The 12,499-nt window shown below is 45.8% G+C and overlaps 1 protein-coding gene across 8 annotated transcripts in view; it reads right to left on the reverse strand.

The window, feature by feature from the left end:
• Positions 1-12,499, reverse strand: part of FLT3LG (fms related receptor tyrosine kinase 3 ligand) — a 330,696-nt gene that overhangs the window by 10,327 nt on the left and 307,870 nt on the right. For 3 of the 8 annotated variants that reach the window (XR_005744019.1, XR_005744020.1, XR_005744024.1), the window contains one exon: positions 4,173-4,677. The exons of 2 other annotated variants lie outside the window; for them this stretch is intronic. The gene's annotated coding sequence lies outside the window, so the exon portion shown is untranslated. Of the gene's footprint in view, positions 1-4,172; positions 4,678-4,767; positions 5,012-5,534; positions 5,606-12,499 lie in introns of all 8 variants that reach the window. 3 more of the 8 variants (XR_005744022.1, XR_005744021.1, XR_005744023.1) reach the window with 3 other exon arrangements.

A 12,499-nucleotide genomic window follows, 5' to 3' on the forward strand; every position in this document is an offset into this window, starting at 1 on the left:
AGATGGAATATCTGGGACTGTTTTTCAATACAAACAGAGGCCTTGTCCTCCTACCCGAACGAAAGAAGGCAGAATTGGTAGCCTGCGTCAGCAGCGCGATGAAGTCAACACCGCTAACGGCAAGAGATTGTATGACCCTACTCGGGATGTTTACTGCAGCAAGCCCAACCATTCCTTGGGCAAGATTCCACACAAGAGCCTTCCAGGCAACCTTCCTGAACCAATAGGACGGTACCTCTCTTCACCAGAGGATTCTCATACCAAGCCGGATTCGACAGAACCTAGCTTGGTGGAAGTCATCAGAGAACCTGTCGTGGGGCATGCCCCTCAGCCCCGGGCACTGGGTTCCGATAACTTCGGGTGCCGGTCTTCGGGGCTGGGGTGCTCACTGCCTCGGCAGGCAGGTGCAAGGAGTTTGGAGCAAGACGGAATCCCGACACTCCAACCTTTTGGAGCTGCAAGCAGCATACATGGCCCTGCAGGCCTTCGAGAAACTGGTACAGGGAGCTCGAGTTAAACTAATGTTAGACAACAAGACAGCAGTAGCATATATAGCCAGACAGGGCAGAACCAAGAGCTTGCCACTTCTGCAGGTGGCAACCAAAATATTTGTGTGGGCCGAAGCACATCTAGAAGCCCTAACAGCAGCCTACATTCCGGGCAGCCAGAATTCCATCGTGGATCATCTGAGTCGGGAGTTCCCCTACAAGAACGAATGGGCCTTGAACAAGAAGTTCCTAGAACCAATCTTTTCCGAGTGGGGGACACCCTCAGTGGATCTTATGGCGACCCGAGTCAATACAAAGACACCCCAATTTGTGTCCAGGTTCCGTTGCAACAAAGCCTTGACCCAAGATGCCTTCTCCATTCCATGGGATTTTCCCCTAGTTTACATCTTTCCGCCAGTGCCGCTAGTAATGGAGGACTTTGTTAAAGATTGCGAGGGAAAAGGTTCATACAATAATAATTCTACCCTTTTGGCCGCAGAGGCCATGGTTCCCTCTACTCCTACACATGGCGTCGGCTCCCCCAAGACGTCTGCCGCTAAAGAGAGATCTCCTATGGCAGTGCCAATGGGTTCACCCCAACCCGAACAGGTTGCAAACTGACGGCCTGGCTGCTGAATCAACCAGACTCCAGGCACAAGGTATTTCAAAGGAAGTAATCTCAACACTGTTAAAGTCTAGAAAGGCCTTGACCAATGTCACCTACAACAGGATTTGGGCAAAGTTTACAACTTTTGCGTTACAGAAAAATTTCTCTTCGGTGGATCCGAATGTGGCACAAGTACTGGACTTTTTGCAATCTGCTCTAAACAAAGGCTTAGCCTATAGTACATTGAAGGTACAAATTTCAGCTTTGTCGTGTTTTACAGGATACAGGTGGGCAGACGAACCACTGGTAAAAATTCTTAAAAGCGACCATGAAAATTAATCCTCCAAGGAAGTCTCTATTTCCGGCCTGGGACTTAGGCAGTGCTAAGAGCACTACTTCTGCATCCTTTTGTACCGGCAGAATCTTGTCCATTCTGGTTCCTAACACTTAAACTATTTTTTTTTTCTCACCGCCGTAACATCGGCAAGAAGGGTATCCGAGCTAGCGGCCCTGTCCAGTAAGGAACCGTACTGTATCATCCTTCCAGACAAAGTAATTCTGAGGCCTTCACCAATAGCAACACCCAAGGTAGTTTCAAAAATTTCACCTTAACTGGGAGGCAGTACTACCTAGCTTTACATTACCTCCTAGGCAGGAAGAAAAACTGGACCTCAGACCTCTGGACATGGTCAACCTTTTCTCAATTTACCTGCACTGTTCTCAACAAGTGCGCAAAACGGATTCCCTTTTCATCTTACCATCTGGGCCTAAAAAAGGACAAGCCGTTTCAACAAGAATAATCTCGACCTGGATCACCAAAGTAAGAAAGCTCACGTACGAGAAACAAGGGCTGACGCCTCCTCAGGCAACTAGAGCTCACTCTACCAGAGGGGTGGCAGCCTCCTGGGCAGCATTTGCCAAAATACCAGTTGAGGAAATATGCAAGACGGCCAGTTGGAGTTCCTGCAAGACCTTCGCAAAGCATTAGAAATCTAGACGTGACGTCATCTAAGGCGTCTAGTTTCGGAAATGCCGTGGTATCGGCACCTTTTCAGGCAAAATAAAGAAAGATTCACTTAAGAAGCATTTATAGTTGTCGTCCGAGTCTTATATACATTTTCCCGCCCTAGGGTGTTAAATTAAATCCCATGATGTGCTGACGGGAGGACTGGCCAGGAAAACGGAAAATTGTTATTCTTACCTTCGGTAATTTTCCTTTCCTGGCCTGTCCTCACGTCAGCACAGCCTTTCCCTCCCTATAGTCTGTCGTCCGCCAAATTAGTGGAACAAGGACTGGGAGGAGGGGCCCCCTTCTTATTAGCTAAAAGAAGGTGGTACTGGTGGACCGGAGGAGGGGATTAACCCATGATGTGCTGACGTAAGGACAGGCCAGGAAAGGAAAATTACCGAAGGTAAGATAACAATTTTCCGTTTTTCCACTGCATAGCTTGATGTCATCTGCAAATTCTAAAATGGTGCTTTTAAGCCCAGACACTATATCATTTATAAATATCCATTGGAAGTTCTACAACAACAATACCCCCCACCCCAACAGCCACTTGGGACATGTCAGGAGGCTTTGGGACCATTTACAAGATGCAGTAGTGGGCTTAGGCACTATATGGCCATATGGTGTGACCAAATCCCCATATTTGTTGCTGAATATGTTCAAGTGTTTTAAATAGCCTTGTCGGATTTAAATAGCATTTTTGCATGTGTGCGCTGTAATCTTTTGTGCTGTTTGCATGGTCTTATTGCAGCACCATATTTTATGCATTTTTAGGGTGTGCCCCCCAAGTCTTTTTTTATTGTATGGGTCCTGACCAGATCCCTTGGGCTGAAGAACCCTATCCCCCCATTACCTCTTATTAGTGTCCACCTGTGTTATAGGGGGAGTCCTTTAGTTCTCCCATGTATTTATCCCATGGTTAAGTGAAGCAGGATCTTTCATTCTATGAATAGTGTAAATTAGTATTTAAATATTGTGATAGTACAGTTCCCTGTCCTGGTAATGGTTGCCCAGGATTCTCAAATAGGCAGGTTGAGGGGCTCCAGGGATATTTAATGTGGAGGAATCTGTTTGGTCAGTTTCCTCCAAAGTTTATAAAATCCACTTGGGGACCTGGAGCCCGGAGATTCTATAGTGACATGGGTGGGATGGAAACTCCAATCCTGGGACCAGGTTTTGGAAACAGCCAGGAGTCTGGCTGGTTGATTGAACAGGTGGTTTCTGGGCTAAGGTACAGTGATTTGTACAGGTACTTTGGTACGTGGCCAAGAGGGCTGAAGTGTAAACCTAAGGGGCTGTATTTCTGAAGAGAGCCAGGTGGCTTGGCATTTTCGGTTGACTATTTCTTTATTGCTGTAGCAACTTGAAACCCCCTGCGTGGGAAATTCTGGATGGACGTTTTTCTTTCTTTTAATAAAAGTGGGTCAACAAACCCTTAAAAAGCACAACTGGCGTGGACTCTGCTCACTGGTATGCTCTACCCAGATGCTAAAAAACCCCCAACATTACAATATATATCATCTGTGTAAATCAATAAGTCCCACAGGGGTTCAGTAGTAAGTGACTCAAAGGTTCAGGAATCATTTAAAAAAGTTCCAGTAATTCCACAAACTGTCACCTGATTGGGGTTTTCTCAATCACAGTGAAATACCTTTTTTCTGAGATTGCCAGTGGCAACCAAGTGAGTCATCTTCCTCCAGATGGTGGATGGGGCTAGCAGGACTGTGATTGGCTTTAGTAGTGGCCAATGACAGTCCTCCTGGAAACAGGGACCGCCCCCCCCATCACAAAAAGTGGCGATCGCAGCTACCTCAAAGTTGGAGAACCAAAAATGTTTCCCGTCTTTTACAATGTGTGGGGGCACTCAGTGCAGGTGCGGCATGGAGAATTCTGAAATTTGAATGCATTAGTGTCTCACTGAAACTTCCCTGCGCTGCTGATGGGGATGGAGTCCAGTACCGGCAAAAGAGGCTTTGTGTTGGGGGTTGCCTACCCCTACTCTGCATACAGTGAAATTCACAGTGCTTACTGTTTTTTATTGATAATAAACTGATAAAATGACACTTACGAAGATATAAGCAGTGTTCGCATCAAGGATAGTGTGTCTAGTTAAAAACGTTACCAGACATCGATATCTCACAATCCCACAATGCACCTATCCAGTATGATGATGTCACCAGCCATGCCAACCTGACGTATTGTGTCCCGACTGGACTTTCTCAAGCCTTTAACTAAGTCTTTATCCACTGGAAATAGCTCAGCAATTATTCTTTAAGAGGTGGAAACATTTTCAGAAGAAGCCCAATCATCATAAATTGGCAATTCCATTTGTTCAAGAATGCGGAGTGTCTTTTAAAAAGTGTCAGGTCTCTTTATCCAGAGGGTCCTGGAAAGACTGAGGAGAATCAAGTTCAACTATGCAGAGGCTATTGCTCACAGCAGAAGTCAGCATATCTACACTATATGGAAGGCTGTGGTGAGAAATCGTATTTGGCCTCCTCCAATGCCACCTCCAGGTCTTCTTAAAAGTTTTCCATTTCTACTTCTTCTAAGGGAGGTAGTTCCACGTCGGACTTAAAAAAAGAAAAGAAAAGGGAGCACTTTAAAAAGAGTAGCCATATCATCAGATGATACAATGAGTAGATGCAGTATATTCTCCTCACCTAATGTACAAGTCTAGTGCACCTTTATTACTTTGTATCCAGCCTTCTTTTGTATATAATCTTCCTTCTCTGTCTCAAGGCTGCCTGTCACAGGTAGTATATGTGCTCTGCTTTGGTCTGTATCTTCAACTCAGGATCAGACTTGTGTAGCTGCTGGCTTCCAGGCGGCAGTGAGCAGCTCTTCTCACATGTGCATGAGATTGTGGATGCCGGTCAGATAAGAGGCTAAAACAGACACTGGGTTCTGATACAAAACTGGACTTCAGTCAGGTGTTATCAAACTAAACTAAAGCACTTTATGTTTTGCATTTCTGAGCAGTTACCCCCTCCCCCCATTTGGAAAAGTAATACAAGTCAGAGTGGCACTTGGGTACTAGGAAGTTGGGGAAGAAGCCTGGCACTTTTGGGCTCTGGACAGGGATGGCTAAATTAACCCAGATGTCAACCATTATATAGTGGTGTTCTCATGGCAAAAAGATGTGAGGAAGTGCCTTATGAGGCCTCTGGGTGGAAGTAATTGTAATAGTGTGACCTGTGGAGTGATGAAATACCTAGTCACCCACCTCAGACTAAGCTTTAAATGGTGGAAATGTTACCAATAAATTTGAAGGTCTTAACAATAAATGAATAAGTCAAACACATTCCCCGATTTCTTGACCGTTTGTCTTAAGAATAAATACTATTCAGGAGATATTAATACGGGTACTGCAAGTGGTGTAATTATTAAGTCTCTTCCTTGCTATAGGGCTACAGTAATGGTGCAATACCTTTCCTTGTCCTGTATTGGTCTAGGCTTCACCCATCACAGTGGGAATACCCCATGAGGGGTCTTCAGGGTCTGGAAAACATAAGAACAGACCAGTATTGCACCTTACATCTCACTGCAAATGATGCATGTGAAAGTGCTAAGGTAAGTGCCCAAACAGGATCCAGTCTCTGAAGCAATATTACATACTGTTCCCACAGCATTAGGGTATGGGTACTGTTTTACTGAGTGTGTGTGTGTGTGTGTGTGTGTACAGAGACACCATCCCTAATAAATATGCAAATATGTTTCAGATAAAAGTAGAATAGGGTGGGACTTTAATTGTGCCTCAGTGGAGTGTAAACAAAAGAATACAATACTATGATTATAAACAAGATAAAACTTTGCTATTTGCCTGCCATGGGCAGTTCTACCTTAAAATTCATATCAATTTAAAACAAGATACAGTCTACTTAAATTTAGGGTGTGCAGATCCCGAAGATATCAATAGGTATGGCCTACGCGTTTTGCGGGCAATCCCGCTTCGTCAGGGCCTTAAAGAAATAGCACAGGAAGATATCATATAAGTAATAGAAAAAAATAGTACATGAACTTTAAAATAGGTTACATTGTTTCAAAGAGAAAAAGAGCAACCGCAGTGGTAAAAAAATCTATACAAATACCAATAAAAACCAAATACATATTTACATTCGTGACATGATATTTTAAATACTTACAATTAGATTTTAAACATGACAATATAAACCATTTGAAAAAAACAGTACAGTTACATATATATTTCTGCATGCACAGCGGTGTTCCACACAAGTGTAGTGTGGGATGGGAAAAAAACAAATGAGCCTCATACGGTATCTCAGTTTTCTTACCTGTAGACTGTATTGATAGAGCACCGGTTCACAGAGGACATTGAGCCTGGGGACCCCGTGGGAGGGCTCCACCCAAACCCCCCGGAAAGGCAATTAAGGAGGGGGCCCCTATGTATGAATGGTCAAATTGTAAGTATTAAAAAAATTGAAATAAGAGAGGGGAAAGGAAAAGTGAGAAAGGATGAGGTAGGGTATATTCACATATGTTTACTAGGTGTATATACTAGTAGTTGTGTATATACTTCCTGGAAGAGCAGACGCCAGATTTTAATGAATTTTTTTTTTCTCAAAAGGTGAATGAAGCTCGTCTCAGCGTGATGTTTGTGATTGGTACAATATATGTATATATAGACCACACTGGGAGGGTCATGAAGAACATCCAGGAGTGGAGATAAGGTAACATCCACAACTAAAAGAGTAGAGATGGAAAAAGAGAAGAAAACAAAAAAACTAAGTAATGCCTAACTTAAAGCGGGAGTTCACCCGAATTTTTTTTTTTAACATTAGATTTAGGCTAATTAAGGGGAGCAGAAACGGGTATTTTTTTTTAAATCAATGCCGTACTTACCGTTTTAGAGATCAATGTTCTCCCGCCGCTTCCGGGTATGATCTTCGGGACTAGGCGTTCCTATTTGATTGACAGCCTTCCGACGGTCGCATACAGCGCGTCACCAGGTGCCGAAAGAAGCCGAACGTCGGTGCGGCTCTATACTGCGCCTGCGCACCGACGTTCGGCTATTTTCAGAAACTCGTGACGCGCTGGATGCGACCGTCGGAAGCCTGTCAATCAAATAGGAACGCCCAGTCCCGCAGCCCATACCCGGAAGCGGCGGGAGAACATCTATCTCTACAACGGTAAGTACGGCATTGATTTTTAAAAAAAAATACCCGTTTCTGCTCCCCTTAATTAGCCTAAATCTAATGTTAAAAATGTATATTTTGGGTGAACCTCCACTTTAAAAATGCTGTATACAGCATATGGTTAAAGCAGTTTAGCGAGTAAGAAAAGTGAAAGAATGTACCTGTAGATTTCTTTATCAATGGATGTCTCTCCCCAGCGTCTCCACCATGTGGAGAGATGAACCGCTGAGGGGAGACTGCCAGTGTCTGGGTATATGTAGGGAGAGGGAGCCGCCATGATTCGTCCGGGATGGCCTGTGGGAGGAGAATCCCTGAGTTTGCTTGCGTTGCCCAGATTGTGGATCCTCCCTAGGCTTTGTCTCAACACTATCATGCTCTGGAAATTAAAGACAAGGCCATTGCTGGCTTGCAGGCTCCCCTGTTGCCTGATACACCTTCTTGAGCCTGAATCGATCCTGCGGACCAGGACGTCCCCGAACGAGACTGCATCCTCTAAAGGTCACATTGTATTTCTGGCGAATTTCATGACCGACGTGTCCACAGTCGGGATGGAATCCCAGAGCTGAGCGCTAGTTTTGCCAGTTGGTATAGCTTGGAAAATCGACTGTAAGCGATGGGCCTTCATTCACTTTCCTCCATTCCTCTGTAGTCATTCCTTTAATCTCATTCATTAAAGGGAAGGTTGAAACCTTCTTTGTTAGATGTGTTGGACGGGGATTCAGGATCTTCCTCCCACTGAATCGCATCCTTAATAGTGATAATAAAGGGCTCTACTAAACCAAAATAAAATGTTGACAGGTTTCCTTCTTTTCCTTCCTACTTATAGACTCCAACATGTCGCCCACGCCCACCTATGTGCAGTGACAGGCGGATGGGCTCCAATTTGGCACCCATCATTGCAGACACATACATTATGGTGAGTGAATGGGCTACAACATGGCGCCTGGACATATGAAAGGCTTCATATTAATCCACTTTTTAATGGACATCATGGGTTTCCTGTGGCATTGGGCGCCATGTTGGAGTCCATCCGTTTGCTGCCGCGCAGGTTGTCTGCGGTGTTGGGCGCCATGTTGGAGCCCTTTTTGCCTGTTACAGTGCATGTCTGGGAGGTGGCCATGAACCAGAGTGAGGCTTGGTTTCATTTAGTATATATAAAGAGGTGACGCAGCGCGCTGCCCGTGCCCCTGGAAGAAGTAATATTTTACGAAACGGACGTAGGGCGGAGCGGCGCGCTGTCGTCACCCAAGAGCTCCAAACGTTCCCCCAGTGGACGGGTGTCTGGGAATTTGTGTACCGGCCGGCACATCAGATTCAAGGCATTTTTTTTACTGCATGTTTGTAAGTGCAATACATCTTTTAATACATTTTTTTTTACTCATTTAATGCACTATGTGGAGCTGTTATTGTTTTTTACATGGTGGGCATTGATGTTGGTGAAGTTTATTCACTTGTGGATGAGACCCAATGTTAAGGATCGTATCTGTCGGAACTGCAAGACTGGGAGTGACTACCTATTATATGTTCATGATCCCCTGTCATAAGAGATCATGTCGATTTGGTAAAGTGTAGAGTTGAGCGGACACCTGGATGTTCGGGTTCGGACCCCGAACCCGGACTTTGAAAAAAATGTTCAGGTTCGGGACCGAACCCGAACCCGGACTTTGACCCGGACCCGAACCCCATTGAAGTCAATGGGGACCCGAACTTTTGACTACAAAAATTTCTCTAAAAAACTAAGGGAAAGGGCTGGAGGGCTGCAAATGGCAGCAACATGTCGGGAAGAGCATGGCAAGTACTCTGGAAATAAATGTGGATAGGGAAATAACTTAAAATAACATAAAAAAATAAAAATAAAAAATATAATGATTTTGACCTTGGAGGACGAGGTCCATACAATTTTGTTCAAAATTATTCAACCCCCCCAATGCTGTAAAGGGTTTTAGGGAATTTAGTGTACATTTGTAATTGTATTCAGAATGAAATCCTACAAGGACTTCTTAAAGAACCATATGCAACTAATATGACATCAATTGGTTTTGTAATACAGTAGTAAATGCAAAATTCAAGTCAAAGGGCACTGTTGAAACGCTACCTGGTCGTGGCAGAAAGAAGATGCTGACTTCGACTGCTGTGCGCTACCTGAAGCGTAGAGTGGAGAAAAGTCCCTGTGTGACTGCTGAGGAACTGAGAAAAGATTTGTCAGATGTGGGTACTGAAGTTTCTGCTCAGACAATACGGCGCACACTGCGTAATGAAGGCCTCCATGCCAGAACTCCCAGGCGCACCCCCTTGCTGTCTCCAAAGAATAAGAAGAGTCGACTGCAGTATGCCAAAAGTCATGTGGGCAAACCACACAAGTTTTGGGATTGTGTTCTGTGGACTGATGAAACAAAATTAGAACTGTTTGGGCCCATGGATCAACGCTATGTTTGGAGGAGGAAGAACAAGGCCTATGATGAAAAGAACACCTTGCCTACTGTGAAGCATGGCGGGGGGTCAATCATGCTTTGGTCCTTTTTTGCTTCTGCAGGTACAGGGAAGCTTCAGCGTGTGCAAGGTACCATGAATTCTCTTCAGTACCAGGAGATATTGGATGACAATGTGATGCAGTTCGTCACAAACCTGAGGCTTGGGAGACGTTGGACCTTTCAACAGGACAATGATCCCAAGCATACCTCCAAGTCCACTAGAGCATGGTTGCAGATTAAAGGCTGGAACATTTTGGAGTGGCCATCGCAGTCACCAGACTTAAATCCGATTGAGAACCTCTGGTGGGACCTAAAGAAAGCAGTTGCAGTGTGCAAGCCTAAGAATGTGACTGAAGGTGGAAGCGGCGGTGGAGGAGGAGGAGGTAGCCAACACAGCAGGTTTTGGTTTTTAATTGATTTATTTTTTAAATTAGGGTAAACCCCAAAATAGTGAGACAGATCTAGGGTTGCTACCTCATCCCTTTAAACCTGAAGACAGAGTAATTACACAGGTTCTGGGGCTAATTTAATGTCGATAAGGCACCAAGTGAGTTTAATTAGCAGCACCTTAATCAGCCAGAGAACCTGTGTAATTAATATGTTTTTGCTTTGAAAGGGATGAGATGACAACCCTAGAAAGATCAGAAAAAAAAACAATGGCTGGGTAAGGCCGGCCCGGTGTCTATTCTGCACAAGGTACGGACAAGTCCTGTGGGATCCATGCCTGGTTCATTTTAATGAACGTGAGCTTGTCCACATTGGCTCTGGACAGGCGGCTGCGCTTGTCTGTGATAACGCCCCCTGCCATGCTAAATACACGTTCAGACAATACACTGGCCGCAGGGCAGGCCAGCACCTCCAAGGTGTAAAGGGCAAGCTCAGGCCATGTGCCCAATTTGGAGACCCAGAAGTTTAAGGGGGCATAGCCGTCATTCAGTACGTGTAGGCGTGTGCACACATACTGCTCCACCATGTTGCTGAAATGCTGCCTCCTGCTAAAACGTTCCATATCAGCTGGTGGTGCTGTTTGTTGTGGCGTGCAGACAAAGCTTTTCCACATTTCGGCCATGCTAACCCTGCCTTCTGAGGTGCTGGCGGTGCCCCTGCTGTGTTGGCGACCTCTTCCTCCTCCTCTGCCTTTGCCTTCTGCTTCCACTGTGCCCCCGCTGCCAGGTGGGAATTGCACCAGCAGCGCGTCTACCAGCGTGCGCTTGTACTCGCGCATCTTGAGTTCACGCTCCAGTGAGGGGATTAAGGACGGTACATTGTCCTTGTAACGGGGATCCAGCAGCGTGGCCACCCAGTAATCAGCACCTGTTATAATGTGCGAAACACGCCGGTTGTTGCGGAGACACTGCAGCATGTAATTGCTCATGTGTGCCAGGCTGCCCAGAGGCAACGAACAGCTGTCCTCTGTGGGAGGTGTATCATCTGTGTCCTCTGTATCCCCCCAGCCACGCACCAGTAATGGCCATGAACTGGTCTGGATGCCATCCTGCTGTGAACATGGTTCCTCCTCCTCCTCCATGTCTTCCTCCTCCTCATCCTCCACCGCGTCATCCTCCAGAACTGTGCCCTTGCTGGACAATTGTGTACCTGGCCTTTGTTGGTGCACGAACCCACCCTCGGAGCCACTTGTGAATGACTACCCTGAAAGCCTTGGAAATGATCCCGATTCCTCCTCCTCCTCCTGTGCCACATCCTCTTCCATCATCGCCCGTAGCGTTTTTTCAAGGAGGCATAGAACTGGAATAGTCACGCTGAGAGCGGCGTCATCGGCACTGGCCATGTTGGTGGAGTACTCAAAACAGCGCAACAAGGCACACAGGTCTCGCATGGAGGCCCAGTTATTGGTGGTAAAGTGGTTCTGTTCCGCAGAGCGACTCACGCGTGCATGCTGCAGCTGGAACTCCACTATCGCCTGCTGCTGCTCGCACAGTCTGGCCAGCATGTGCAAGGTGGAGTTCCACCTTGTGGGCACATCACATATGAGGCGGTGAGCGGGAAGTCCGAAGTTACGCTGCAGCGCTGCCAGGCGAGCAGCAGCAGGGTGAGAAGTTTATTTTGTACCATCCCTGTCCAATTGCAGAGATTTGCCTTCACTTCCTGCCCCATAGCCAAACAGGAAGTGAGAGAAAAACTATGCAAATTAAGGGAATCCAGTGCCCCCCAGAACTAGTGCATGTCCCCCCCCCCTGAAAATTTCTGGGCGGGTCATAAAAAACAGGGTGTGGCCTTGACAGGAAGGGGTGGGTCATTTTTCTATTAGGAGGTGCAGAAGTTTAGTCAGGCCTAGGGCAGCACAAAACCTAAATATACTACTGCATATTAGGGCTTATTTAGACAGGATCTGATTTACAGCATGTTTTTCGATTGTGGGAGGAAACCCACGCAGGCACAGGGAGAACATGCAAACTCCAGGCAGATGGTGTCACGGGCGGGATTCGAACCAGCGACCCTTTTTGCTTTTAGGTGAAAGTGCTTTCCACTACACCACTGTGCTGAACGAACATGATTGCGGCTGAAAGCATGAGATCAGTTTTTTTTTTCTGATCTCATGCTTTCCAGCCTAGAGGACAGATGTGGGGTCTTATTGACCCCGCCCCTCTCCATAAAGAGGACCTGTCACACATTAGTCCTATTACAAGGGGTGTTTACAAAGAAGACATTAATAAAGGAATTGTCAAAAACCGGCTATTGTCTTTTTTTACATTTTTGACACTTTTTTGGTGAAATGGTAGAGGTACAATGTACCCCATTACCATTTC

The sequence above is a fragment of the Rana temporaria genome, chromosome 10 (assembly GCF_905171775.1).
Source record: "Rana temporaria chromosome 10, aRanTem1.1, whole genome shotgun sequence".
Taxonomy (NCBI): domain Eukaryota; kingdom Metazoa; phylum Chordata; class Amphibia; order Anura; family Ranidae; genus Rana; species Rana temporaria.